Here is a 27613-nt window from a genome sequence, read left to right on the forward strand (position 1 = left end):
TTCAATTTAAAATTTTCTCAACGAGTGAAGAAAAGTTCAAGTTCTCTTCTGAACTTTACCACAGAACACACTTCAATTCTAATTTCTCCCGAGAAAACAAAAATCTTCCACTTCATTTCTTTATTTCACAAAGCCATAAAGAAATTTAAACTTCTTTTCAAAATTTTCTGGTGGAAGATAGAAAAAGAAATACCACACTTGTGAATATTTTCACGGAAGATAAAAAGTTCTAGTTGATATCAATTTAAAATTTTCTCAACGAAGTGAAGAAAAGTTCAAGTTCTCTTCTGAACTTTACCAAAGAACACACTTCAATTCTAATTTCTCCAGAGAAAACTAAAATCTACCACTTAAGTGCTATATTTCACAAATACATAAAGAAATTTAAAGTTCTATTCAAAATTTTTCGGTGGAAGATAGAAAAAGTAATACCATACTTGTGAATATTTTCACGGAAGATAAAAAGTTCTAGTTCAATTTAAAATTTTCTCAACGAAGTGAAGAAAAGTTCAAGTTCTCTTCTAAACTTTACCAAAGAACACACTTCAATTCTAAATTCTCCAGAGAAAACAAAAATCTTCCACTTCAGTTCTTTATTTCACAAAGACATAAAGAAATTTAAAGTTCAATTCTAAATTTTTCGGTGGAAGATAGAAAAAGTAATACCACACTAGTGAATATTTTCACGGAAGATAAAAAGTTCTAGTTCAATTAAAAATTTTCTCAATGATGTCAAGTAAAGTTCAAGTTCTCTTCTGAACTTTACCAAAGAACACACTTCAATTCTAATTTCTCCAGAGAAAGCAAAAAGCTGCCACTTCAGTTCTTTATTTCACAAAGACATAAAGATATTTAAAGTTCAATTCTAAATTTTTCGGTGTGATATTGAAAAATTAATACCATACATGTTACACTAAAAATGAAGATATTTACTCAGTTTCAACTAGATTTATATAATATTGCTAAAGACAAGATATTTTCGAGAGAAAACACACAACCTCAGAAAGAATGTGAAATGTTGAATAAGAAAAAAATAACAAATAATCTAAAGTTCTTTCAACATTACTAGTGTCAAATAGCTATGGATAAGTTTGCTAAAGACAAGCTATTTTCGTGCGAAAACACACAAAATCAGAATTAAAATTTTCAATGTTCCTCTAGTACCTACGCACTTAGGCTTAAATGAAGATATTTATGCAGCGTCTCAACGACCTATGGATAAGTTTGCTAAAGACAAGCTATTTTCGTGCGAACACACATAAACTCAGAAGTAAAATGTTCAATTTTCCTTTAGTACCTACGCAAGTGGTCTTAAATGTAGATAGTTATGCAGAGTTTCAACTAGCTATGTCTAAGTTTGCTAAAGACAAGCTATTTTTTCCTGCGAAAACACACAAACTCAGAAAAAATGTTCAATGTTCCTGTAGTACCTACGCAATTAGACTAAAAATGAAGATATTTATGCAGAGTTTCAACTAGCTATGGCTAATTTTGCCAAAGACAAGCTATTTTCATGCGAAAACACACAAAATCAGAAGTAAAATGTTCAATGTTCCTATAGTACCTACTCACTTAGGCTTAAATGAAGATATTTATGCAGAGTTTCAACTATCTATGGCTAAGTTTGCTAAAGACAAGCTATTTTCTCGCAAAAACACACAAAATCAGAAGTAAAATGTTAAATATTACTTTAGTACCTACGCAATTAGGCTTAAATGAAGATATTTATGCAGAGTTTCAACTAGCTATGGCTAAGTTTGCTAAAGACAAGCTATTTTCTTGCGAAAACACACAAAATCAGAAGTAAAATGTTCAATGTTCCTCTAGTACCTACTCACTTGGGCTTAAATGAAGATATTTATGCAGAGTTTCAACTAGCTATGGCTAAGTTTGCTAAAGACAATATATTTTCTTGCGAAAACACAAACAAAATCAGAAAAAAAGTTAAGTTTTTATTTAGTAAATACGTAATTTTGCTAAAAATGAATATATTTATGCACAGTTTCATCTAGATTTGGATAAGTTTGCTAAAGACAAGCTATTTTCTTGCTAAAACACACAAAATCAGAAGTAAAATGTTCAGTGCTCCTTTATTACCTATGCAATTATGCTAAAAATTAAGATATTTATGCTCAGTTTCAACTATATATGTCTAATTTTGATAAATACAATCGATTTTCTTGAGATAAAACAAAAAACATCAGAAAAATTATTCAATATTCCTTTAGTACATATGCAATTAGGATGAAGTGAATATATTTAAGCAGAGTTTCAACTATCTATTGCTAAGTTTGATAAAGACCAGCTATTTTCTTGCGAAAACACAAAAAATCAGAAAAAATGTTCAATGTTCCTCTAGTACCTACGCAATTAGGCTTAAAATAAAGATATTTATGCAGAGTTTCAACTAACTATGGCTAAGTTTGCTAAAGACAATCTATTTTCTATATACAAAACAAACAATCACAGAATAAATTTTCTATGTTAAAAGATTTCATTAGCTCATTTTCTAAAAATTTTGTTGTTTATGAATATTAAATTATCTCTATGTCTAAGTTTGATAAAGAAAAGCTATTTTCTTGAGAAAACATACAAAATCAGAAAATATTTTCAGTGTTCCTTTATTACATACTCAATTAGTCTAAATATGAATATATTTATGCAGAGTTTCAACTAGCTATGGCTAAGTTTATTAAAGACAAACTATTTTCTTGCTAAAACACACAAAATCAGAAAAAATGTTCAATGTTCCTCTAGTACCTTTGCAACTAGGCTGAAATGAACAAATTTATGCAGAGTTTCAACTATCTATGGCTAAGTTTTGCTAAAGACAAGCTATTTTATTGCGAAAACACAACAAAATCAGAAGTAAATTGTTAAATTTTAATTGTTGAAATACTACTATCGACTATAACTTACTAGTTAGGTGCACTTATACTAAGAAAGCATTAGTATTGTTAGCACTATAATACATATTCTTTTTAAAACACACAAAAACTCAGAAGTAAAATTTAATATTTACATTTCTTAACTTCTAGATTAGGCAAAAAATGAATAAATTTAAGCTGTTTTTAAACTCGCACTGACACAGTTTGCTGAAGGAACACCATTTTATTGAAAAAACACACAAAATCCCAACAAATGTTCAGATTTCCTTTAGTACCTACGCACTTAGGCTAAAAATGAAGATATTTATGTACTGTTTCAACTAGCTATGGCTAAGTTTGCTAAAGACAAGCTATTTTCATGCGAAAACACACAAAATCAGAAAAAATATTTTTAGGTTAGGTTAAGTTAGATTAGGTTAGGTTAGCCTACGTACGCGCGCATATAGGTTAGGTTAGGTTGGATTAAGTTAGGTTAGGTTAAGTTAGGTTAGGTTAGATTAAGTTAGGTTAGGTTAAGTTAGGTTAGGCTAGGTTAGCCTACGTACGCGCGCGTACGTAGGCTAACCTAGCCTAACCTAACTTAACCTAACCTAACTTAATCTAACCTAACCTAGCAGCTAACCTAGCAATCAACCTAACCTAACCTATATGCGCGCGTACATAGGCTAACCTAACCTAATCTAACTAACCTAACCTAACAATATTTTTCTGATTTTGTGTGTTTTCGCATGAAATAGCTTGTCTTTAGCAAACTTAGCCATAGCTAGTTGAAGCAGTGCATAAATATCTTCATTTTTAGCCTAATTGCGTAGGTACTAAGGAACATTTGAACATTTTTCTGATTTTGTGTGTTTTCACTGAAAATAGCTTGTCTTTAGCAAACTTAGCCATAGCTAGTTGAAACTCTGCATAAATATCTTCATTTTTAGCCTAATTGCGTAGGTACTAAAGGAACATTGAACATTTTTCTGATTTTGTTTGTGTTTTCACAAGAAATGGCTTGTCTTTAGCAAACTTAGCCATAGTTAGTTGAAACTCTGCATAAATATCTTCATTTTTAGTCTAATTGCGTAGGTACTAAAGGAACATTGAACATTTTTCTGATTTTGTTTGTGTTTTCACTAGAAAATAGCTTGTCTTTAGCAAACTTAGCCATAGATAGTTGAAACTCTGCATAAATATCTTCATTTCAGCCTAATTGCGTAGGTACTAAAGGAACATTGAACATTTTTCTGATTTTGTGTGTTTTCACAGAAAATAGCTTGTCTTTAGCAAACTTAGCCATAGCTAGTTGAAACTGTGCATAAATATCTTCATTTTTAACCTAATTGTGTATGTACTAAAGGAACACTGAACATTTTTCTGATTTTGTATGTTTTCACTAGAAAATAGCTTGTCTTTAGCAAACTTAGCCATAGCTAGTTGAAACTCTGCATAAATATCTTCATTTTTAGTCTAATTGCGTAGGTACTAAAGGAACATTGAACATTTTTCTGATTTTGTTTGTGTTTTCACAGAAAATAGCTTGTCTTTAGCAAACTTAGCCATAGCTAGTTGAAACTCTGCATAAATATCTTCATTTTAAGCTAATTGCGTAGGTACTAAAGGAACATTGAACATTTTTCTGATTTTGTGTGTTTTCACAGAAAATAGCTTGTCTTTAGCAAACTTAGCCATAGATAGTTGAAACTCTGCATAAATATCTTCATTTCAGCCTAATTGCGTAGGTACTAAAGGAACATTGAACATTTTTCTGATTTTGTTGTGTTTTCACAAGAAAATAGCTTGTCTTTAGCAAACTTAGCCATAGATAGTTGAAACTGTGCATAAATATCTTCATTTTTAGCCTAATTGCATAGGTACTAAAGGAACACTGAACATTTTTCTGATTTTGTGTGTTTTCACAGAAAATAGCTTGTCATTAGCAAACTTATCCATAGCTAGTTGAAACAGTGCATAAATATCTTCAATTTTAGCCTAATTGTGTATGTACTACAGGAACACTGATCTTTTTTTCTGATTTTGTTTGTGTTTTCGCAAGAAAATATCTTGTCTTTAGCAAACTTAGCGATAGCTAGTTGAAACTCTGCATAAATATCTTCATTTAAGCCCAATTGCGTAGGTACTATAGTAAAATTGAACATTTTAATTCTGATTTTGTGTGTTTTCGCATGAAAATAGCTTGTCTTTAGCAAACTTAGCCATAGATAGTTGAAACTCTGCATAAATATCTTCATTTCAGCCTAATTGCGTAGGTACTAAAGTAATATTGAACATTTTACTTCTGATTTTGTGTGTTTTTGTGAGAAAATAGCTTGTCTTTAGCAAACTTAGCCATAGATAGTTGAAACTCTGCATAAATATCTTCATTTAAGCCTAATTGCGTAGGTACTATAGGAACATTGAACATTTTAATTCTGATTTTGTGTATTTTCGCACGAAAATAGCTTGTCTTTAGCAAACTTAGCCATAGCTAGTTGAAACTCTGCATAAATATCTTCATTTTTAGTCTAAGTGCCTAGGTACTAAAGGAACATTGAACATTTTTTCTGAGTTTGTGTGTTTTCGCAGGAAAATAGATTGTCTTTAGCAAACTTAGCCATAGCTAGTTGAAAATCTGCATAAATATATTCATTTAAGCCCAAGTGCATATGTACTATAGGAAAATTGAAAATTTTACTTCTGAGTTTATGTGTTTTCGCACGAAAATAGCTTGTCTTTAGCAAACTTAGCCATAGGTAGTTGAAACTCTGCATAAATATCTTCATTTAAGCCTAATTGCGTAGGTACTAGAGGAACATTGAACATTTTACTTCTGATTTTGTGTGTTTTCCCACGAAAATAGCTTGTCTTTAGCAAACTTAGCCATAGCTAGTTGAAACTCTGCATAAATATCTTCATTTTTAGTCTAATTGCGTAGGTACTAAAGGAACATTGAACATTTTTTCTGAGTTTGTGTGTTTTCACAAGAAAATAGCTTGTCTTTAGCAAACTTAGCCATAGCTAGTTGAAACTCTGCATAAATATCTTCATTTTTAGTCTCACAAGTATGGTATTAATTTTTCTATCTCCCACCGAAAAATTTAGAATTGAACTTTAAATTTCTTTATGTCTTTGTGAAATAAAGAACTGAAAGTGGCAGCTTTTGTTTTCTCTGGAGAAATTAGAATTGAAGTGTGTTCTTTGGTAAAGTTCAGAGAGAACTTGAACTTTCCTTGACATCGTTGAGAAAATTTTAAATTGAACTAGAACTTTTTATCTTCCGTGAAAATATTCACTAGTGTGGTATTACTTTTTCTATCTTCCACCGAAAAATTTAGAATTGAACTTTAAATTTCTTTATGTCTTTGTGAAATAAAGAACTGAAGTGGAAGATTTTTGTTTTCTCTGGAGAAATTAGAATTGAAGTGTGTTCTTTGGTAAAGTTCAGAAGAGAACTTGAACTTTTCTTCACTTCGTTGAGAAAATTTTAAATTGAACTAGAACTTTTATCTTCCGTGAAAATATTCACAAGTATGGTATTACTTTTCTATCTTCCACCGAAAAATTTAGAATGAACTTTAAATTTCTTTATGTCTTTGTGAAATATAGAACTGAAGTGGAAGATTTTTGTTTTCTCTGGAGAAATTAGAATTGAAGTGTGTTCTTTGGTAAAGTTCAGAGAAAACTTGAACTTTCTTCACTTCGTTGAGAAAATTTTAAATTGAACTAGAACTTTTTATCTTCCGTGAAAATATTCACAAGTATGGTATTACTTTTCTATCTTCCACCGAAAAATTTAGAAATGAACTTTAAATTTCTTTATGTCTTTGTGAAATAAAGAACTGAAGTGGAAGATTTTTGTTTTCTCTGGAGAAATTAGAATTGAGTGTGTTCTTTGGTAAAGTTCAGAAGAGAACTTGAACTTTCTTCACTTCGTTGAGAAAATTTTAAATTGAACTAGAACTTTTATCTTCCGTGAAAATATTCACAAGTATGGTATTACTTTTTCTATCTTCCACCGAAAAATTAGAATTGAACTTTAAATTTCTCTATGTCTTTGTGAAATAAAGAACTGAAGTGGAAGATTTTATTTTCTCTGGAGAAATTAGAATTGAAGTGTGTTCTTTGGTAAAGTTCAGAGAGAACTTGAACTTTCTTCACTTCGTTGAAAATTTGGAACAGTATTTTAAATTTTTCATCTCTTCAGCCAGATTGAACTTTTTATCTTCAGTGAAAAATTTGGAACAGTATTTTAAATTTTTCATCTCTTTGTGAAATCATGAACTGAAGTGGAAAATTTTTATATTATTTGGAAAAATAGAAATGATCAATGACTAATTTCTTTTCATTGAAAAATTCAGAGAGAACTTGAACTTTCTTCACTTCGTTGAAAAATTTTAAATTGAACTAGAACTTTTTATCTTCCATGAAAATATTCACAAGTATGGTATTACTTTTTATATCGTCCACCGAAAAATTTTGAATTGAACTTTAAATTTCTTTATGTCTTTGTTAAATAAAAAACTGAAGTGGAATATTTTTATTTTGTCTGGAGAAATGAGAAATGAATTGTGTTATGTGGTAAAGTTTAGAAGAGAACTTGAATTCTTCTTCACTTCATTGAGAAAATTTTAAATTGAACTAGAACTTTTTATCTTCCATGTAAATATTCACAAGTACGGTATTACTTTTCTATCTTCCACCGAAAAATTTAGAATTGAACTTTAAATTTTTATTGGGAAATTAGAATTGAATTGTGTTCTTTGGTAAAATTCAGATTAGAACTCGAATATTCACGATCAAAGTATAACTTTTCCTATCTTCTATGAAAAATTTGGAACAATATTTTTAATTTTTTCATCTCTTTGAGAAAAAATCTGAACTGAAGTGGAAATTTTTATATTATTTTTGGGAAAAAAGATTTGATCAATAACTTTTTCATTTTCATTGAGAAAATTCAGAATTGAAGTTGAACTTTTCTTCTTCCGGGAAAATATTTGGAACAGAACTTTAATTTTTTTCATCTCTTTGAAAGGTCGGAATTGAATTTAAGAAGATTTAGAATTCAACTCAGAAAAGCCTGAAATAGCAACTCACACATCCCAAGTCATAGGTTTCAGACACTACACACCTACGAAAGACTAAGAAATCCGGTTATGAAAAGTCGGAAGTAGCAAATTACACATCCTAAACAATTGGTTTCAGACATCATTCACCTACGAAATACTAGAAAAACTTAGCTCAGAAAAGCCTGAAATAGCAAACTACACACCCCAAATCATAATGTTCTGACAACACATACCTATGAAAGGCTAAGAAACCTAGCTCAGAAAAGTCGAAAATAGCAAACTACACATCCCAAATCATAGGTTTCAGACACTATACACCTATGAAAGACTAAGAAATCCAACTCAGAAAAGCTCGAAATAGTAATTTACATATCCCAAATCATAAGTTTCAGACAGCATTCACCTACGAAATACTAAGAAACCTTAGCTCAGAAAAGTCTGAAATAGCCAACTACTCATCCCAAACTTGAAGTTTCAGCCAACAAACACCTATGAGTGACTAAGAATCCTAGCTCTGAAAAGTCCAAAAAGCAAACTACACCTCCCAATTCATAATTTTCTGAAAGGACACAGATATGATAGGCTAAGAGATCTAGCTCAGAAAAGTCAAAAATAGAAAATTAACCATCCCAAATCATAGGTTTCAGTCAACACACACCTATGAAAAACTAAGAAATCCAACTCAGAAAAGTCAAAAATAGCAACCCACACATCCCAAATCATAGGTTTCAGACACCACACCTACGAAGACTAAGAAATCCAGTTATGAAAAGTCGGAAATGCAAATTACATATCCCAAATCATAGTTTTCAGACAACAAACACCTATGAAAGGCTAAGAAATCCAGCTCAGAAAAGTCAAAAGTAGCAATCCACCCACCCCAAATCATAGGTTTCAGACACTACACACCTATGAAAGACTAAGAAATCTAGCTCAGAAAAGCCTGAAATAGCAACCCACACATCCCAAATCATAGGTTTCAGACACCACACACCTACGAAAGACTAAGAACTCCGGTTATGAAAAGTCGGAAATAGCAAATTACAAATCCCAAACTATTGGTTTCAGACAACAAACACCAAAGAAAGACTAAGAAACCTTAGCTCAGAAAAGCCTGAAGTAGCAAACTACACATCCCAAATCATAGGTTTCAGACAACACACATCAACGAAAGACAGGTGCACAGGGAGAGCCTTTGAGGGTCTGTGGGTCCCTTGAGGGTCGGTGGTCCTTTGGGAGCTCGGGGGGGGGGGACCTTTGGGGACCGGGGGATGGGCTTTGGGGGTCCGGGGATGGCATTTGGGGGTCTGGGTGGGCCTTTGGGGCGCCGGGGGGCCCTTTGGGTGCCTGGGAGACATTTGGGACCGGGGGATGGCCTTTGGGGGTCTGGAGTGGCAGTTGGGGACCGGTGGTGGGCCTCGGGGCCCCCGTTGGTCCTTTGTGAGCTCGCTGGGTCTTGGGGAACCGGCGGCGAACAGTGGGGGCACAGGGGAGGGCTTGGTTGACCCAGGGCTTGCCGTTGGGGGTCTGGAGGGCCCTTTGGGGCCGGCTGGCGGGCGGGGGAGACCCCGGTGGTCAGGTGGCAGCGCGATGGGCCTTTGGAGACCGGTGTATGGCCTTTGGGACCCGGTGGTCCTTTGGGAGCTCTATGGGCCTTTGGGGGCCTGGGGATGGCCTTTGGGGGTCTGGGTGGGCCTTTGGGGGCATCGGTGGCTCTTTGGGAGCCCGAGGGACCTTTGAGGACCGGGGGGAGGGCCTCTGGGGTCCGGGGGCCCTTTGGGGGTCCGGTGGCCCTTTGAGGACCGGTGGAGGGCCTTTGGGACCCCGTTGGTCCTTTGGGAGCCCGAGGGAATTTTGAGGACCGGGGGGGGCCTCTGGGGTCCGGGGGCCCTTTGGGAGTCAGGGGCCCTTTGAGGACCAGAGGAGGGCCTTTGAGGGTCTGAGGAGGGCGTTTGGGGACTGGGGCTCTATGGGAGCTTGGGGGATCTTTGAGTACCGAGGACTTCCTTCGGGGTTGGGGTGGGGGAGCAGAACCCTTTGGGGTTGGGGTAGAGGACCTCACAACACTGTTCAAATGGAACTTGTGTATTATAACGACCACAGAGTTTCACCCTCAAATTCTCTTCTAAAACCTTTCCTAAAATCTTCTTTCAAAATGTCTCTAACTGTTTCGCCGAAATAATCCCATAAAATGGATAAAACGGTTTCGCCCTAATAATCCCTAAACGTAATTTCAGCGTGTTCCTTTTGTATGGCATCTCTGTGCTAACGCATTTCAAATTTCTAGGAAACCCTTTCCTACGTTAATCTCTTCACCTCATAAATGTTCCTAGCTAAACTTTTAGGGTTTCGTTAGAATATCAATTTATCTCTCCGACTTAAAGCTCCGTGAAGCCGTATTTAAAAATAGAATTTCTATCTCTTTAGACTCCCGCATAATTCCAAGATAACAAGTGATGTCAATTATAATTCCTGACACTAAAGATCAATGAAGCCCTATTTGAAAATAGAATATTAATTTTTCTCTCTGAACTAAAGAACGTTTATCCCTCAGACCTAAGATTAAAGAAGCCTTAATGTTTCTTAATTCTCCCCTTCGTGAATCAATAATTTCCCCTAGCGATTATGTAAATCAAGTTCACAGGTGCTACCTCAGTCAAGAACAGTGAATCCACGTGTAGTTTCATAGGTTTTCATTCACAGTGAGAAAAGTTAGCCTGAAAGTTTTTTCATTCTCACTGAGAAAACCATAAAACAGACATGAATTGCTGTTGACATCCAAGTGAGAAAATTCCTGTTTTTTCATTCTCACTGAGAAAACCATATAACAGACATGAATTGCTGTTGACATCCATAAATGTGACAAAGTTCCTGTTTTCCAAATTCTCACTGACAAAAACCATTAAACATCCATGAAAAACATCAAATAAATCGACCAACACACATAACCATCCATGAAAACATACATAAATGTGACAAAATTCCTGTTTTTCAAATTCTCACTGACAAAAACCATAAACCACGTGGGTCTCGTGTCAATATATGGTGTTAAAAAAGTTGTAGGTGGCAGCAGGGGTGGGTGACACGATCAATAGGGTCACCTCTACTGGTATCCTTTTTAAAAACAAGATAAAAAATTTCTTGATGAGAAAGGATGGGTGGGAAGAGGCTTCTTCTGTAAGCATTGGTTCGCGGTTCCCACGAGGTTTATTTTTTATTTTTATAAAATTAAATTTTTTCTTCTTTTTTTTGTTTTTTCCAATGTTTATGTAGTAAGCGAGTAAAATATAGAGTCCTGCCACAAACAAATCTGTAAAGATTTTCACGTGGTAGGTCTTTTAGTATGATTTTTTGTGATTATTGGTCTTTAATTAAAAATGAATTTCTCTTTAATAATTTGCGGCAGCACCAAGCAACCTGAAGCCAACACAGCTTCACTCGCTCACCCTCCACTATTTATCTAAATCTAGACCCCCCCCCCATTCGTTTTCCTATGTTTGTAGGATTATGCCAAACTAGTACTTTACTGAAAATAGAAAACCAGCGTATAAGAAACAAGAGTGTTGTTTTAGGAGCTATTATTTATAATGTAGATACTGTAGAAACAGTAACATAATAGGCTTTCATCCACCACAGTTTCGACAACTTTAGCTTACACTTAAAATTTATTTAAAATGATACAAAAAATTAAGATTATTTTAGAAACGAGAAAGTAAATAAACAAGATATATAAATAACAGACTAACTTTCCAAACAATTAACTGAATCTCTAGAATTAATAGTAATATCTATTAGTTCTTCATTTTGAATAATACTAATAAAGTGTATATATATTAATTTTAAAAGTTTTTATTGCTTATCGACATTACGGCCGGTGAAATCAGTTAATTGTTTGGAAAGTTAGTCTGTTATTTATATATCTTGTTTATTTACTTTCTCGTTTCTAAAATAATCTTAATTTTTTGTATCATTTTAAATAAATTTTAAGTGTAAGCTAAAGTTGTCGAAACTGTGGTGGATGAAAGCCTATTATGTTACTGTTTCTACAGTATCTACATTATAAATAATAGCTCCTAAAACAACACTCTTGTTTCTTATACGCTGGTTTTCTATTTTCAGTAAAGTACTAGTTTGGCATAATCCTACAAACATAGGAAAACGAATGGGGGGGGGGTCTAGATTTAGATAAATAGTGGAGGGTGAGCGAGTGAAGCTGTGTTGGCTTCAGGTTGCTTGGTGCTGCCGCAAATTATTAAAGAGAAATTCATTTTTAATTAAAGACCAATATTCACAAAAAAATCATACTAAAAAGACCTACCACGTGAAAATCTTTACAGATTTGTTTGTGGCAGGACTCTATATTTTACTCGCTTACTACATAAACATTGGAAAAAAACAAAAAAAAGAAGAAAAAATTTAATTTTATAAAAATAAAAAATAAACCTCGTTGGAACCGCGAACCAATGCTTACAGAAGAAAGCCTCTTCCCCACCCATCCTTTCTCATCAAGAAATTTTTTTATCTTGTTTTTAAAAAAGGATACCAGTAGAGGTGACCCTATTGATCGTGTCACCCACCCCTGCTGCCACCTACAACTTTTTTAACACCATATATTGACACGAGAACCACGTGGTTTATGGTTTTTGTCAGTGAGAATTTGAAAAACAGGAATTTTGTCACATTTATGTATGTTTTCATGGATGGTTATGTGTGTTGGTCGATTTATTTGATGTTTTTCATGGTTGTTTAATGGTTTTTGTCAGTGAGAATTTGAAAAACAGGGACATTGTCACATTTATGGATGTCAACAGCAATTCATGTCTGTTTTATGGTTTTTCTCACTGAGAATTAAAAAACAGGAATTTTCTCACTTGGATGTCAACAGCAATTCATGTATGTTTTATGGTTTTCTCAGTGAGAATGAAAAAACAGGAACTTTCACACTTGGAAAACCATAAACCACGTGGTCCTGTCACGAGTGGCACCTGTGAACTTGATTTACATAATCGATAGGGGAAATTATTGATTCACGAAGGGGAGAATTAAGAAACATTAAGGCTTCTTTAATCTTAGGTCTGAGGGATAAACGTTCTTTAGATCAGAGAGAAAAATTAATATTCTATTTTCAAATAGGGCTTCATTGATCTTTAGTGTCAGGAATTATAATTGACATCACGTGTTATCTTGGAATTATGCGGGAGTCTAAAGAGATAGAAATTCTATTTTTAAATACGGCTTCACGGAGCTTTAAGTCGGAGAGATAAATTGATATTCTAACGAAACCCTAAAAGTTTAGCTAGGAACATTTATGAGGTGAAGAGATTAACGTAGGAAAGGGTTTTCTAGAAATTTGAAATGCGTTAGCACAGAGATGCCATACAAAAGGAACACGCTGAAATTACGTTTAGGGATTATTTGGGCGAAACCGTTTTATCAATTTTATGGGATTATTTCGGCGAAACAGTTAGAGACATTTTGAAAGAAGATTTTAGGACAGGTTTTAGAAGAGAATTTGAGGGTGAAACTCTGTGGCCGTTATAATACACAAGTTCCATTTGAACAGTGTTGTGAGGTCCTCTACCCCAACCCCAAAGGGTTCCGATCCCCCACCACAACCCCGAAGGAAGTCCTCGGTACTCAAAGGTCCCCCAAGCTCCCATAGAGCCCCCGCCCCCCCAACGCCCGCCTCAGACCCTCAAAGGCCCGCCTCTGGTCCTCAAAGGGCCCCCGGACCCCCACAGGGCCCCCGGACCCCAGAGGCCCCCCCCGGTCCTCAAAGGTCCCTCGGGCTCCCAAAGGACCAACGGGGTCCCAAAGGCCCTCCACCGGTCCTCAAAGGGCCACCGGACCCCCAAAGGGCCCCCGGACCCCAGAGGCCCTCCCCCGGTCCTCAAAGGTCCCTCGGGCTCCCAAAGAGCCACCGATGCCCCCAAAGGCCCCCCCAGACCCCCCAAGGCCCTCCCCACGCCCCCCCACGGCCCCTAGAGCGCCCAAAGGCCCAACGGGGTCCCCAAGGCCCTAAACCGGTCCCCAAAGGCCCCTCGTGCTTCCAAAGCACCACCGGGGTCCCAAAGGCCCGCCCCCGGGCCCCAACGGCCCCTCCGGCCCCCCCCCGGCCCACCCGGTGGCCCAAAAGCCCCCCCCCCTGTGCCCCAAAGGTCCTCCTCCGGTCCCCAAAGGCCCATCGAGCTCCCAAAGGACCAACGGGGTCCCAAAGGCCCTCCACCGGTCCCCTCCGGACCCCCAAAGGCCCTCCACCGGCCCCAAATGTCCCCCAGGCACCCAAAGGTCCCCCCGGCGCCCCAAAGGCCCACCCAGACCCCCAAATGCCATCCCCGGACCCCAAAGCCCATCCCCCCGTCCCCCAACGTCCCCCCCCCGAGCTCCCCAACGCCCACCGCCCCACAACGGCCCCCCAGACCCACAAAGGCACACCCCCTGCCCCCCTCATTCGGTGTTGTGTGTTGTATGAAACCTATGATTTGGGATGTGTAGTTTGCTACTTCAGGCTTTTCTGAGCTAAGGTTTCCTAGTCTTTCGTTGGTGTGTGTTGTCTGAAACCAATAGTTTGGGATTTGCAATTTGCTATTTCCGACTTTTCATAAACGGATTTCTTAGTCTTTCGTAGGTGTGTGGTGTCTGAAACCTATGATTTGGGATGTGTGGGTTGCTATTTCAGGCTTTTCTGAGCTGGATTTCTTAGTCTTTCATAGGTGTGTAGTGTCTGAAACCTATGATTTGGGATGTGTGGGTTGCTATTTTTGACTTTTCTGAGTTGTATTTCTTAGTCTTTCATATGTGTGTGTTGACTGAAACCGATGATTTGGGATGGTTAATTTGCTATTTTTGACTTTTCTGAGCTAGATTTCTTAGCCTATCATATGTGTGTCCTTTCAGAAAATTATGAATTGGGAGGTGTAGTTTGCTTTTTGGACTTTTCAGAGCTAGGGTTCTTAGTCACTCATAGGTGTTTGTTGTCTGAAACTTTGAGTTTGGGATGAGTAGTTGGCTATTTCAGACTTTTCTGAGCTAAGGTTTCTTAGTATTTCGTAGGTGAATGCTGTCTGAAACTTATGATTTGGGATATGTAAATTACTTTTTCGGTCTTTTCTGAGTTGGATTTTTTAGTCTTTCATAGGTGTATAGTGTCTGAAACCTATGATTTGGGATGTGTAGTTTGCTATTTTCGACTTTTCTGAGCTAGGTTTCTTAGCCTTTCATAGGTATGTGTTGTCAGAACATTATGATTTGGGATGTGTAGTTTGCTATTTCAGGCTTTTCTGAGCTAAGGTTTTCTAGTATTTCGTAGGTGAATGATGTCTGAAACCAATAGTTTGGGATGTGTAATTTGCTACTTCCGACTTTTCATAACCTGATTTCTTAGTCTTTCGTAGGTGTGTAGTGTCTGAAACCTATGATTTGGGATGTGTGGGTTGCTATTTCAGGATTTTCTGAGTTTGATTCTAAAACTTCTTAAATTTAATTCCGACCTTTCGCAAAGAGATGAAAAAAATTAAAGTTCTGTTCCAAATATTTTCCCGGAAGAAGAAAAGTTCAACTACAATTCATAATTTTCTCACCGAAAATGAACAAGTTATTTATCAAATCTTTTTTCAAAAAAATAATATAAAAATGTTCAAGTCAGTTAAGATTTTTTTTCTCACATTGATTAAATAATTAAAAATATTTTTAAAAATTTTTAATATAATATATGAACAGTAATAATTTGTGCGTGTATATTCGAGTTCTAATCTTAATTTTAACAAAGAACACAATTAAATTCTAAAGTCCACAATAAAAAATTTAAAGTTCAATTATAAATTTTTCTGTGTAATATAGAAAAAGTAAGACAGTACTGGTGAATATTTTCATGGAAGATAAAAAGTTCTAGTTCAATTTAAAATTTTCTCAACGAAGTGAATTCGACTTCAAGTTCTCTTCGGAATTTTACCAAAGAACACAATTCATTTCTAATTTCTCCAGAGAAAATAAAAATCTTCCACTTCAGTTTTTTATTTCACAAAGACATAAAGAAATTTAAAGTTCAATTCTAAATTTTACGGTGGAAGATAGAAAAATTAATACCATACTTATGAATATTTTCACGGAAGATAATAAGTTCTAGTTCAGTTGAAAATTTTCTCAACAAAGTGAAGAAAAGTACAAGTTGTCTTCTGAAATTTACCAAGGAAGACACTTCAATTCTAATTTCTACAGAGACAATAAAAATCTTCCACTTCAATTCTTTATTTCACAAAGACATAGAGACATTTAAAGTTTAATTCTAATTTTTCGGTGGTAGATAGAAAAAGTACCATACTTGTGAATATTTTCACGGAAGATAAAGTTCTAGTTCAATTTAAAATTTTCTCAACGAAGTGAAGAAAAGTTCAAGTTCTTCTGAACTTTACCAAAGAACACACTCAATCTAATTTCTCCAGAGAAACAAAATCTTCCACTTCAGTTCTTTATTTCACAAAGACATAAAGAAATTTAAATTTCAATTCTAAATTTTTCGGTGGAAGATAGAAAAAGTAATACCATACTTGTGAATATTTTCACGGAAGATAAAAAGTTCTAGTTCAATTTAAAATTTTCTCAACGAAGTGAAGAAAATTTCAAGTTCTCTTCCGAACTTTACCAAATAACACACTTAAATTCTAATTTCTCCAGAGAAAACAAAAATCTTCCACTTCAGTTCTTTATTTCACACAGACAAAGAAATGTAAAGTTCAATTCTAAATTTTTCAATGGAAGATAGAAAAAGTAATACCACACTAGTGAATATTTTCACGGAAGATAAAAAGTTCTAGTTTATTTAAAATTTTCTCAACGATGTCAAGGAAAGTCCAAGTTCTCTTCTGAACTTTACCAAAGAACACACTTCAATTCTAATTTCTCCAGAGAAAACAAAAAGCTGCCACTTCAGTTCTTTATTTCACAAAGACATAAAGAAATTTAAAGTTCAATTCTAAATTTTTAGGTGGGAGATAGAAAAATTAATACCATACTTGTGAGACTAAAAATGAAGATATTTATGCAGTTTCAACTACCTATGGCTAAGTTTGCTAAAGACAAGCTATTTTCTTGCGAAAACACACAAACTCAGAAAAAATTTTAAATGTTCATTTATTAACTACGCACTAATACTCAAATTGAAGATATTCATACAGAGTTTCAACTAGCTATGACTAAGTTTGCTAAAGACAAGCTATTTTATTGCGAAAACACAAAAAATCAGAAGTAAATTGTTCAATTATCATCTAGAACATACGAAATTATTATAAAATGAAGATATTTATGCAGAGTTTCAACTACCCATGGCTAAGTTTGCTAAAGACAAGCTATTTTCTTGCGAAAACACACAAAATCAGAAGTAAAATTTTCAATGTTCCTTTAGTAACTACGCAATTGTTCTTAAATGAAGATATTTATGCAGAGTTTAAACTAGCTATGGCTAATTTTGCTAAAGACAAGCTATTTTTTCCTGCGAAAACAAACAAACTCATAAAAAATTTTAAATTTTACATTATTAAATAGTCCCTTATACTAAAAATGAAGATATTTATGAAGAGTTTCAACTAGAGACGTATAAGTTTTATTAAGACATGCTAGTTTAGTCCTAAAACACACACAATCAGAAGAAAATTGTAAAATTTTCATATATTAAATACGCACTTTCGCTAAATTGACGATATTTATGCAGAGTTTCAACTATCTATGTCTAAGTTTGCTAAAGACAAGCTATTTTCTTGCGAAAACACACAAAATCAGAAGAAAAATGTTAAATGTTCCTTTAGTACATACGAAATTAGGCTTAAATGAAGATATTTATGCATAGTTTCAACTATCTATGGCTAAGTTTGCTAAAGACAAGCTATTTTCTTGCGAAAACACACAAACTCAGAAAAAATGTTCAATGTTCCTTTAGTACCTACGCAATTAGTCTAAAATGAAGATATTTATTCAGAGTTTCAACTAGCTATGGCTAAGATTGATAAAGACAAGCTATTTTCGTGCGAAAACACACGCAATCAGAAGTAAAATGTTCAATGTTCCTCTAGTACCTACGCAATTGGGCTTAAATGAAGATATTTATGCAGAGTTTCAACTACTTATGGCTAAGTTTGCTAAAGACAAGCTATTTTCTTGCGAAAACAAACAAAATCAGAAAAATTTTTCAATGTTCCTTTTATACATTCAGAATTTGTCTTAAAATGAAGATATTTATGCACAGTTTCAACTAGCTATGTCTAAGTTTGCTAAAGACAAGCTATTTTCGTGCGAAAACACACAAAATCAGAAAAAAATGTTCAATGTTCCTTTAGTACCTATGCAATTAGGCTAAAAATGAAGATATTTATGCAGAGTTTCAACTAACTATGGCTAAGTTTGCTAAAGACAAGCTATTTTCGTGCGAAAACACACAAAATCAGAAGTAAAATTTTCATTGTTCCATTATTAACTAAGAAATTAGTATTAAATGAAGATATTTATGCAGAGTTTCAACTATCTATGGAGAAGTTTGCTAAAGACAAGCTATTTTCTTGCTAAAAAACACAAAATCAGAAAAAATGTTCAATGTTCATTTAGTGCCTACGCACTTAGGCTTAAATGAAGATATTTATGCAGAGTTTCAAATAGATATGACTAAGTTTGCTAAAGACAAGCTATTTTATTGTGAAAACACAAACAAAATCATAAAAAATGTTCAATTTTCCTTTAGTACCTACGCAATTAGACTAAAAACGAAGGTATTTATGCAGAGTTTCAACTAGCTATGGCTAAGTTTGCTAAAGACAAGCTATTTTCTTGCGAAAACACACAAAATCAGAAAAAATGTTCAATGTTCCTTTAGTACATACGCAATTAGGCTAAAATTGAAGATATTTATGCACAGTATCAACTAGCTATGGCTAAGATTGTTAAAGACAAGCTACTTTCGTGCGAAAACACACAAAATCAGAAAAAATTTTCAATGTTCCTTTAGTACCTACGGAATTAGGCTGAAATGAAGATATTTATGCAGAGTTTCAACTATCTATGGCTAAGTTTGCTAAAGACAAGCTATTTTCTTGCGAAAACACACAAAATCAGAAACAATTATCAATGTTCCTTTAGTACCTACGCAATTAGGCTAAAAATTAAGATATTTATGAAGAGTTTCAACTAGCTATGGCTAAGTTTGCTAAAGACAAGCTATTTTATTGCGAAAACACAAACAAAATCAGAAAAAATGTACAATGTTCCTTTAGTACCTACGCAATTAGACTAAAAATGAAGATATTTATGCACAGTTTCAACTAGCTATGGCTAAGTTTGCTAAAGACAAGGTATTTTCTTGCGAAAACACACAAAATCAAAAAAAATGTTCAATGTTCCTTTAGTACCTACGCAATTAGGCTAAAAATTAAGATATTTATGCACTGTTTCAACTAGCTATGGCTAAGTTTGCTAAAGACAAGCTATTTTCATGCGAAAACACACAAAATCAGAAAAAATATTGTTAGGTTAGGTTAAGTTAGATTAGGTTAGGTTAGCCTACGTACGCGCATATAGGTTAGGTTAGGTTGGATTAAGTTAGGTTAGGTTAAGTTAGGTTAGGTTAGATTAAGTTAGGTTAGGTTAAGTTAGGTTAGGCTAGGTTAGCCTACGTACGCGCGCGTACGTAGGCTAACCTAGCCTAACCTAACTTAACCTAACCGAACTTAATCTAACCTAACCTAACTTAACCTAACCTAACTTAATCCAACCAAACCTAACCTATATGTACGCGTACGTAGGCTAACCTAACCTAATCTAACTTAACCTAACAATATTTTTTCTGATTTTGTGTGTTTTCGCATAAAAATAGCTTGTCTTTAGCAAACTTAGCCGTAGCTAGTTGAAACAGTGCATAAATATCTTCATTTTTAGACTAAATGCGTAGGTACTAAAGGAACATTGAACATTTTTTCTGATTTTGTGTGTTTTCGCAAGAAAATAGCTTGTCTTTCGAAAACTTAGCCATAGCTAGTTGAAACTGTGCATAAATATCTTCATTTTTATCCTAATTGCGTAGGTACTAAAGGAACATTGAACATCTTTTCTGATATTGTTTGTGTTTTCGCAAGAAAATGGCTTGTATTTAGAAAACTTAGCCATAGCTAGTTGAAACTCTGCATAAATATCTTCATTTTTAGTCTAATTGCGTAGGTACTAAAGGAACATTGAACATTTTTTCTTATTTTTTGTTTTTTCGCAAGAAAATAGATTGTCTTTAACAAACTTAGCCATAGATAGTTGACACTCTGCATAAATATCTTCATTTCAGCCTAATTGCGTAGGTACTAAAGGAACATTGAACATTTTTCTGATTGTGAGTGTTTTCGCAAGAAAATAGCTTGTCTTTAGCAAACTTAGCCATAGCTAGTTGAAACTTTGCATAATTATATTCATTTTTAGCATAATTGTGTATGTACTAAAGGAACACTGAACATTTTTTCTGATTTTGTATGTTTTCGCAAGAAAAATAGCTTGTCTTTAGCAAACTTAGCCATAGCTCGTTGAAACTCTGCATAAATATCTTCATTTTAGTCTAATTACGTATGTACTAAAGGAATATAGAACATTTTTTCTGATTTTGTGTGTGTTCACAAGAAAATATCTTGTGTTTAGAAAAATAATACTGAGCTATTTTAAAATCTGCATAAAGATCTACTTTTAATCATAATTGAGTAGGTAGTATAGTAAAAGTTAAAATTTTTTATGATTTTTTGTGTTATCGCTATAAAAGATATTGTATTTAGAAATCAAAGCACTATCTCGTTGAAACTAATATTAACTTTCTAATTTTCAGTATAGTTTAGTATTTACTAGGTTTACATTGATCATTTTTTCTGATTTTGTGTGTTTTCGCAAGAAAATAGCTTGTCTTTAGCAAACTTAGCCATAGCTAGTTGAAACTGTGCATAAATATCTTCATTTTTAGTCTAATTGCGTAGGTACTAAAGTAACATTGAACATTTTTTCTGATTTTGTGTGTGTTTTCGCACGAAAATAGCTTGTCTTTAGCAAACTTCGCCATAGATAGTTGAAACTCTTCATGAATATATTCATTTTATACCAATTGCTTATGTCATATAGTAACATTTAAAATTTTACTTCTGATTTTGTGTGTTTTCGCAAGAAAATAGCTTGTCTTTAGCAAACTTAGCCATAGATAGTTGAAACTCTTCATAAATATCTTCATTTCAGCCTAAATGCGTAGGTACTAGAGGAACATTGAACATTTTACTTCTGATTTTGTGTGTTTTTGGACGAAAATAGCTTGTCTTTAGAAAACTTAGCCATAGCTAGTTGAAACTCTGCATAAATATCTTCATTTTTAGTCTAATTGCGTAGGTACTAAAGGAACATTGAACATTTTTTCTGAGTTTGTGTGTTTTCTCAGGAAAAAATAGCTTGTCTTTAGCAAACTTAGCCATAGCTAGTTGAAACTCTACATAAATATCTTCATTTTAGACTAATTGCGTATGTACTATAGGATCATTGAACAGTTTACTTCTGATTTTGTGTGTTTTCGCACGAAAATAGCTTGTCTTTAGAAAACTTAGCCATAGATAGTTGAAACTCTGCATAAATATCTTCATTTAAGCCTACACTCACAGGTAGGTACTAGAGGAACATTGAACATTTTTATTTCTGATTTCGGTGGAAGATAGAAAAAGTAATACCACACTAGTGAATATTTTCACGGAAGATAAAAGTTCTAGTTCAATTTAAAATTTCTCAACGATGTCAAGGAAAGTTCAAGTTCTCTTCTGAACTTTACCAAAGAACACACTTCAATTCTAATTTCTCCAGAGAAAACAAAAGCTGCCACTTCAGTTCTTTTATTTCACAAAGACATAAAGAAATTTAAAGTTCAATTTAAATTTTTCGGTGGGAGATAGAAAATTAATACCATACTTGTGAGACTAAAATGAAGATATTTATGCAGAGTTTCAACTAGCTATGGCTAAGTTTGCTAAAGACAAGCTATTTTCGTGAAAACACACAAACTCAGAAAAATGTTCAATGTTGCTTTAGTACCTACGCAATTAGACTAAAAATGAAGATATTTATGCAGAGCTTCAACTAGCTATGGCTAAGCTTGACATAGCTATTGTGAAAACACACTAAATCAGAGTAAAATGTTCAATGTCCTAGTATCTACGTAATTAGATATATATGCAGAGTTTCAACTACCTATGGCTAAGTTTGCTAAAGACAAGCTATTTGCTGTGAAAAACACACAAAATCAGAAGTAAAATGTTCAATGTTCCTTTAGTACCTATGCAATTAGGCTTAAATGAAGATATTTATGCAGAGTTTCAACTAGCTATGGCTAAGTTTGCTAAAGACAAGCTATTTTCTTGTGAAAACCCACAAACTCAGAAAAATGTTCAATGTTCCTTTAGTACATACGCAATTAGACTAAAAATGAAGATATTTATGCAGAGTTTCAACTAGCTATGGCTAAGTTTGCTAAAGACAAGCTATTTTCAGCGAAAACACACAAAATCAGAAGTAAAATGTTCAATGTTCCTATAGTACCTACGCAATTATGCTGAAATGAAGATATTTATGCAGAGTTTCAACTACCTATGGCTAAGTTTGCTAAAGACAAGCTATTTTCTTGCGAAAACACATAAAATCAGAAGTAAAATGTTCAATGTTACTTTAGTACATACGCAATTAGGCTTAAATGAAGATATTTATGCAGAGTTTCAACTAGCTATGGCTAAGTTTGCTAAAGACAAGCTATTTTCATGTGAAAACACACAAAATCAGTAAAATGTTCAATGTTCCTTTAGTACCTACGCAATTAGACTAAAATGAAGATATTTATGCAGAGTTTCAACTAGCTATGGCTAAGTTTGCTAAAGACAAGCTATTTTCGTCCAAAAACACACAAAATCAGAAGTAAAATGTTCAATGTTCCTTTAGTACCTACGCAATTAGTCTTAAATGAAGATATTTATGCACAGTTTCAACTAGCTATGGCTAAGTTTGCTAAAGACAAGCTTATTTTCTAGTGAAAACACACAAAATCAGAAAAATGTTCAATGTTCCTTTAGTACCTACGCAATTAGGCTTAAAATGAAGATATTTATACAGAGTTTCAGCTAGCTATGGCTAAGTTTGCTAAAGACAAGCTATTTTCTTGCGAAAATACACAAAATCAGAAAAAATGTTCAATGTTCCTTTAGTACCTACTCAATTAGACTAAAATGAAGATATTTACGCAAAGTTTCAACTATCTATGGCTAAGTTTGCTAAAGACAAGCTATATTCTTGAGAAAACATACAAACTCAGAAAATATGTTCACTGTTCATTTAGTACATACACAATTAGGCTAAAAATGAAGATATTTATGCACAGTTTCAACTAGCTATGGCTAAGTTTGCTAAAGACAAGCTATTTTCTTGCGAAAACACACAAAATCAGAAAAAATGTTCAATGTTCCTTTAGTACCTACTGCAATTAGACTAAATGAAGATATTTATGCAGAGTTTCAACTATCTATGGCTAAGTTTGCTAAAGACAAGCTATTTTCTTGCGAAAACACACAAAATCAGAAAAATGTTCAATGTTCCTTTAGTACCTACGCAATTAGACTAAAAATGAAGATATTTATGCAGAGTTTCAACTAACTATGGCTAAGTTTGCTAAAGACAAGCTATTTTCTGTGAAAACACAAACAAAATCAGAAAAAATGTTCAATGTTCCTTTAGTACATACGCATTTAGGCTAAAAATGAAGATATTTATGCAGAGTTGCAACTAGCTATGGCTAAGTTTGCTATAGACAGGCTATTTTCTTGCGAAAGTACACAAAACCAGAAAAAATATTCAATGTTCCTTTAGTACATACGCATTTAGGCTAAAAATGAAGATATTTATGCAGAGTTTCAACTAGCTATGGCTAAGTTTGCTAAAGACAAGCTATTTTCATGCGAAAACACACAAAATCAGAAAAATATTGTTAGGTTAGGTTAGCTAGATTAGGTTAGGTTAGCCTACGTGCGCATATAGGTTAGGTTAGGTTGATTAAGTTAGGTTAGGTTAAGGTTAGGTTAGATTAAGTTAGGTTAGGTTAGTTAGGTTAGGCTAGGTTAGCCTACGTACGCGCGCGTACGTAGGCTAACCTAGCCTAACCTAACTTAACCTAACCTAACTTAATCTAACCTAACCTAACTAATCCTAACCTAACTTAATCCAAACTAATCTAACCGATAAGTGCGCGTGAATAAGCTAACAGAACCGAATCTAACTTAACATAACCTACCAATATTTTTTAAGAGTGTGTTTGTTTTAACAAGAAAATAGATTGTCTTTAGAAATTGTATCCATAGCTAGTTAAAACTGTAAATAAATATCTTATTGTTTATCTTAATTGCGTAGGTACTAGAGGACATTAGTACATTTTTTCGGATTTTGTGTGTTTTAGCTAGGAAATAGCTAGTCTGTATACAACTTAGCCATAGCTAGTTGAAACTATGCATAAATATCTTCATTTTTAGACTAAGTGCATATGTACTAAATGAACATTGAACATTTTACTTCTGATTTTGTGTGTTTTCTCAAGAAAATAGCTTGTCTTTATCAAACTTAGCCATAGTTACTTGAAACTCTGCATAAATATCTTCATTTTTAGCCTAATTGCTTAGGTAATAAAGGAACACTGAACATTTTTTCTGATTTTGTGTGTTTTCACACGAATATAGCTTTTCTTTAGCAAACTTCTCCATAGCTAGTAGAAACTGTGCATAAATATCTTAATTTCAGTATAATTGTGTAGGTGCTAGAGGAACATTGAACATATTTTCTGATTTTGTGTGTTTTCGCAAGAAAATAGCTTGTCTTTAGCAAACTTAGCCATAGCTAGTTGAAACTGTGCATAAATATCTTCATTTTTAGCCAATTTGTGTATGTACTATAGGACCACTGAACATTTTTTCTGATTTTGTATGTTTTCGCAAGAAAAATAGCTTGTCTTTAGCAAACTTAGCCATAGCTAGTTGAAACTATGCATAAATATCTTCATTTTAGTCTAATTGCGTAGGTACTAAAGGAACATTGAACATTTTTTATGATTTTGTTTGTGTTTTTGCAAGAAAAAAGCTTGTCTTTAGCAAACTTAGCCATAGATAGTTGAAACTCTGCATAAATATCTTCATATAAGACTAATAGCGTATGTACTAAATGAACATTGAACATTTTTTCTGATTTTGTTTGTTTTAGTAAGAAAATTGATTGTCTTTAGCAAACTTCGCCATAGCTAGTTGAAACTGTGCATAAATATCTTCATTTTAGACCAATATCTTAGTTACTAAAGTAATCTTTAACATTTTTTCTGATTTCGTATGTTTTTGGACGAAAATAGCTTGTCTTTAGCAAACTTAACCATAGATAGTTGAAACTGTGCTTAAATATCTTCATTTTAGTCTAATTGCTTAGGTACTAAAGGAACATTGACCAATTTTTATGATTTTGTTTGTGTTTTATAACTAAAATATCTTGTCTTTATCAAACTTAGCCATAGCTAGTTGAAACTCTGAATAAATATCTAAATTTAAGACCAATTGAGTATGTACTAAAGGAACATTGAACATTTTACTTCTGATTTTGTGTGTTTTCGCACGAAAATATCTTGTCCTTATCAAACATAGCCATAGATAGTTGAAACTCTGCATAAATATCGTCATTTCAGCCTAATTGCGTAGGTACTAGAGGAACATTGAACATTTTACTTCTGATTTTGTGTATTTTCGCACGAAAATAGCTTGTCTTTAGCAAACTTAGCCATATCTAGTTGAAAATCTTCATAAATATCTTCATTTTTAGTCTAATTGCGTAGGTACTAGAGGAACATTGAACATTTTTTATGAGTTTGTGTGTTTTCGCAGGAAAAAATAGCTTGTCTTTAGCAAACTTCGACATAGATAGTTGAAACTCTGAATACATATCTTCATTTAATAATAAGTGAGTATGTTCTAGAGGAACATTGAACATATTACTTCTGAGTTTGTGTGTTTTAGCACGAAAATAGCTTGTCTTTAGCACACTTAGCCATAGATAGTTGAAACTCTGCATAAATATCTTCATTTCTGTCGAATTGCGTAGGTACTAGAGGAACATTGAACATTTTACTTCTGATTTTGTGTGTTTTTGGACGAAAATAGCTTGTCTTTAGCAAACTTAGCCATAGCTAGTTGAAACTCTGCATAAATATCTTCATTTATAGTATAATTGCTTAGGTACTAAAGGAACATTGAACATTTTTTATGAGTTTGTGTGTTTTCGCAAGAAAATAGCTTGTCTTTAGCAAACTTAGCCATAGATAGTTGAAACTCTGAATAAATATCTTCATTTTAGCATAATTGATTATGTACTAAAAGAACATTGAAAATTTTACTTCTGATTTTGTGTGTTTTAGCCCGAAAATAGATTGTCTTTAGCAAACTTAGACATAGATAGTTGAAACTCTGCATAAATATCTTCATTTAAGCCTAATTGCGTAGGTACTAAAGGAACATTGAACATTTTACTTCTGATTTTGTATGTTTTTGGAAGAAAATAGCTTGTGTTTAGCAAACTTAGCCATAGCTAGTTGAAACTCTGCATGAATATCTTCATTTTTAGTCTAATTGCGTAGGTACTAGCGCAACATGTAACCTTTTTTCTGAGTTTGTGTGTTTTCGCAAGAAAATAGTTTGTCTTTAGCAAACTTAGCCATAGCTAGTTGAAACTGCATAAATATCTTCATTTTTAGTCTCACAAGTATGGTATTAATTTTTCTATCTCCCACCGAAAAATTTAGAATTGAACTTTAAATTTCTTTATGTCTTTGTGAAATAAAGAACTGAAGTGGCAGCTTTTTGTTTTCTCTGGAGAAATTAAAATTGAAGTGTGTTCTTTGGTAAAGTTCAGAAGAGAACTTGAACTTTCCTTGACATCGTTGAGAAAATTTTAAATTGAACTAGAACTTTTTATCTTCCGTGAAAATATTCACTAGTGTGGTATTACTTTTTCTATCTTCCACCGAAAAATTTAGAATTGAACTTTAAATTTCTTTGTCTTTGTGAAATAAAGAAATGAAGTGGAAGATTTTTGTTTTCTCTGGAGAAATTAGAATTTAAGTGTGTTCTTTGGTAAAGTTCAGAAGAGAACTTGAACTTTTCTTCACTTCGTTGAGTAAATTTTAAATTGAACTAGAACTTTTTATCTTCCGTGAAAATATACACAAGTCTGGTATTACTTTTTCTATCTTAAACCGAAAAAATTATAAAAGAACTTAAAATTTATTTATTTATTTGTGAAATAAATAAATGAAGTGGTATATTTTTTTTTTATCTGGAGAACTTAGTTTTGAAGTGTGTTCTATGGTAAAGTTCAGAAGAGAACTTGAAATTTTCGTCACGTCGTTGAGAAAATTTTAAAGTGACCTAGAACTTTTTATCCTCTGTTAAAATATTCACAAGCATTTTCTTACTTTTCCTAACGTAACCAGAAAAAGTTGAATAGTAATGTAAATGTATCTATTTCTGTTTTAAATAAAGTATTTAAGTGGAAAGGTTTTTATTTTCTATGGAGACATTAGAATTGAATTGTGTTCTCTGGTAAAATTCAGAAGAGAACTTGAACTTT

Source organism: Artemia sp. Qi Xiang Cuo, chromosome 8, assembly GCF_049724085.1.
Source record: "Artemia sp. Qi Xiang Cuo chromosome 8, ASM4972408v1, whole genome shotgun sequence".
NCBI lineage: Eukaryota > Metazoa > Arthropoda > Branchiopoda > Anostraca > Artemiidae > Artemia > Artemia sp. Qi Xiang Cuo.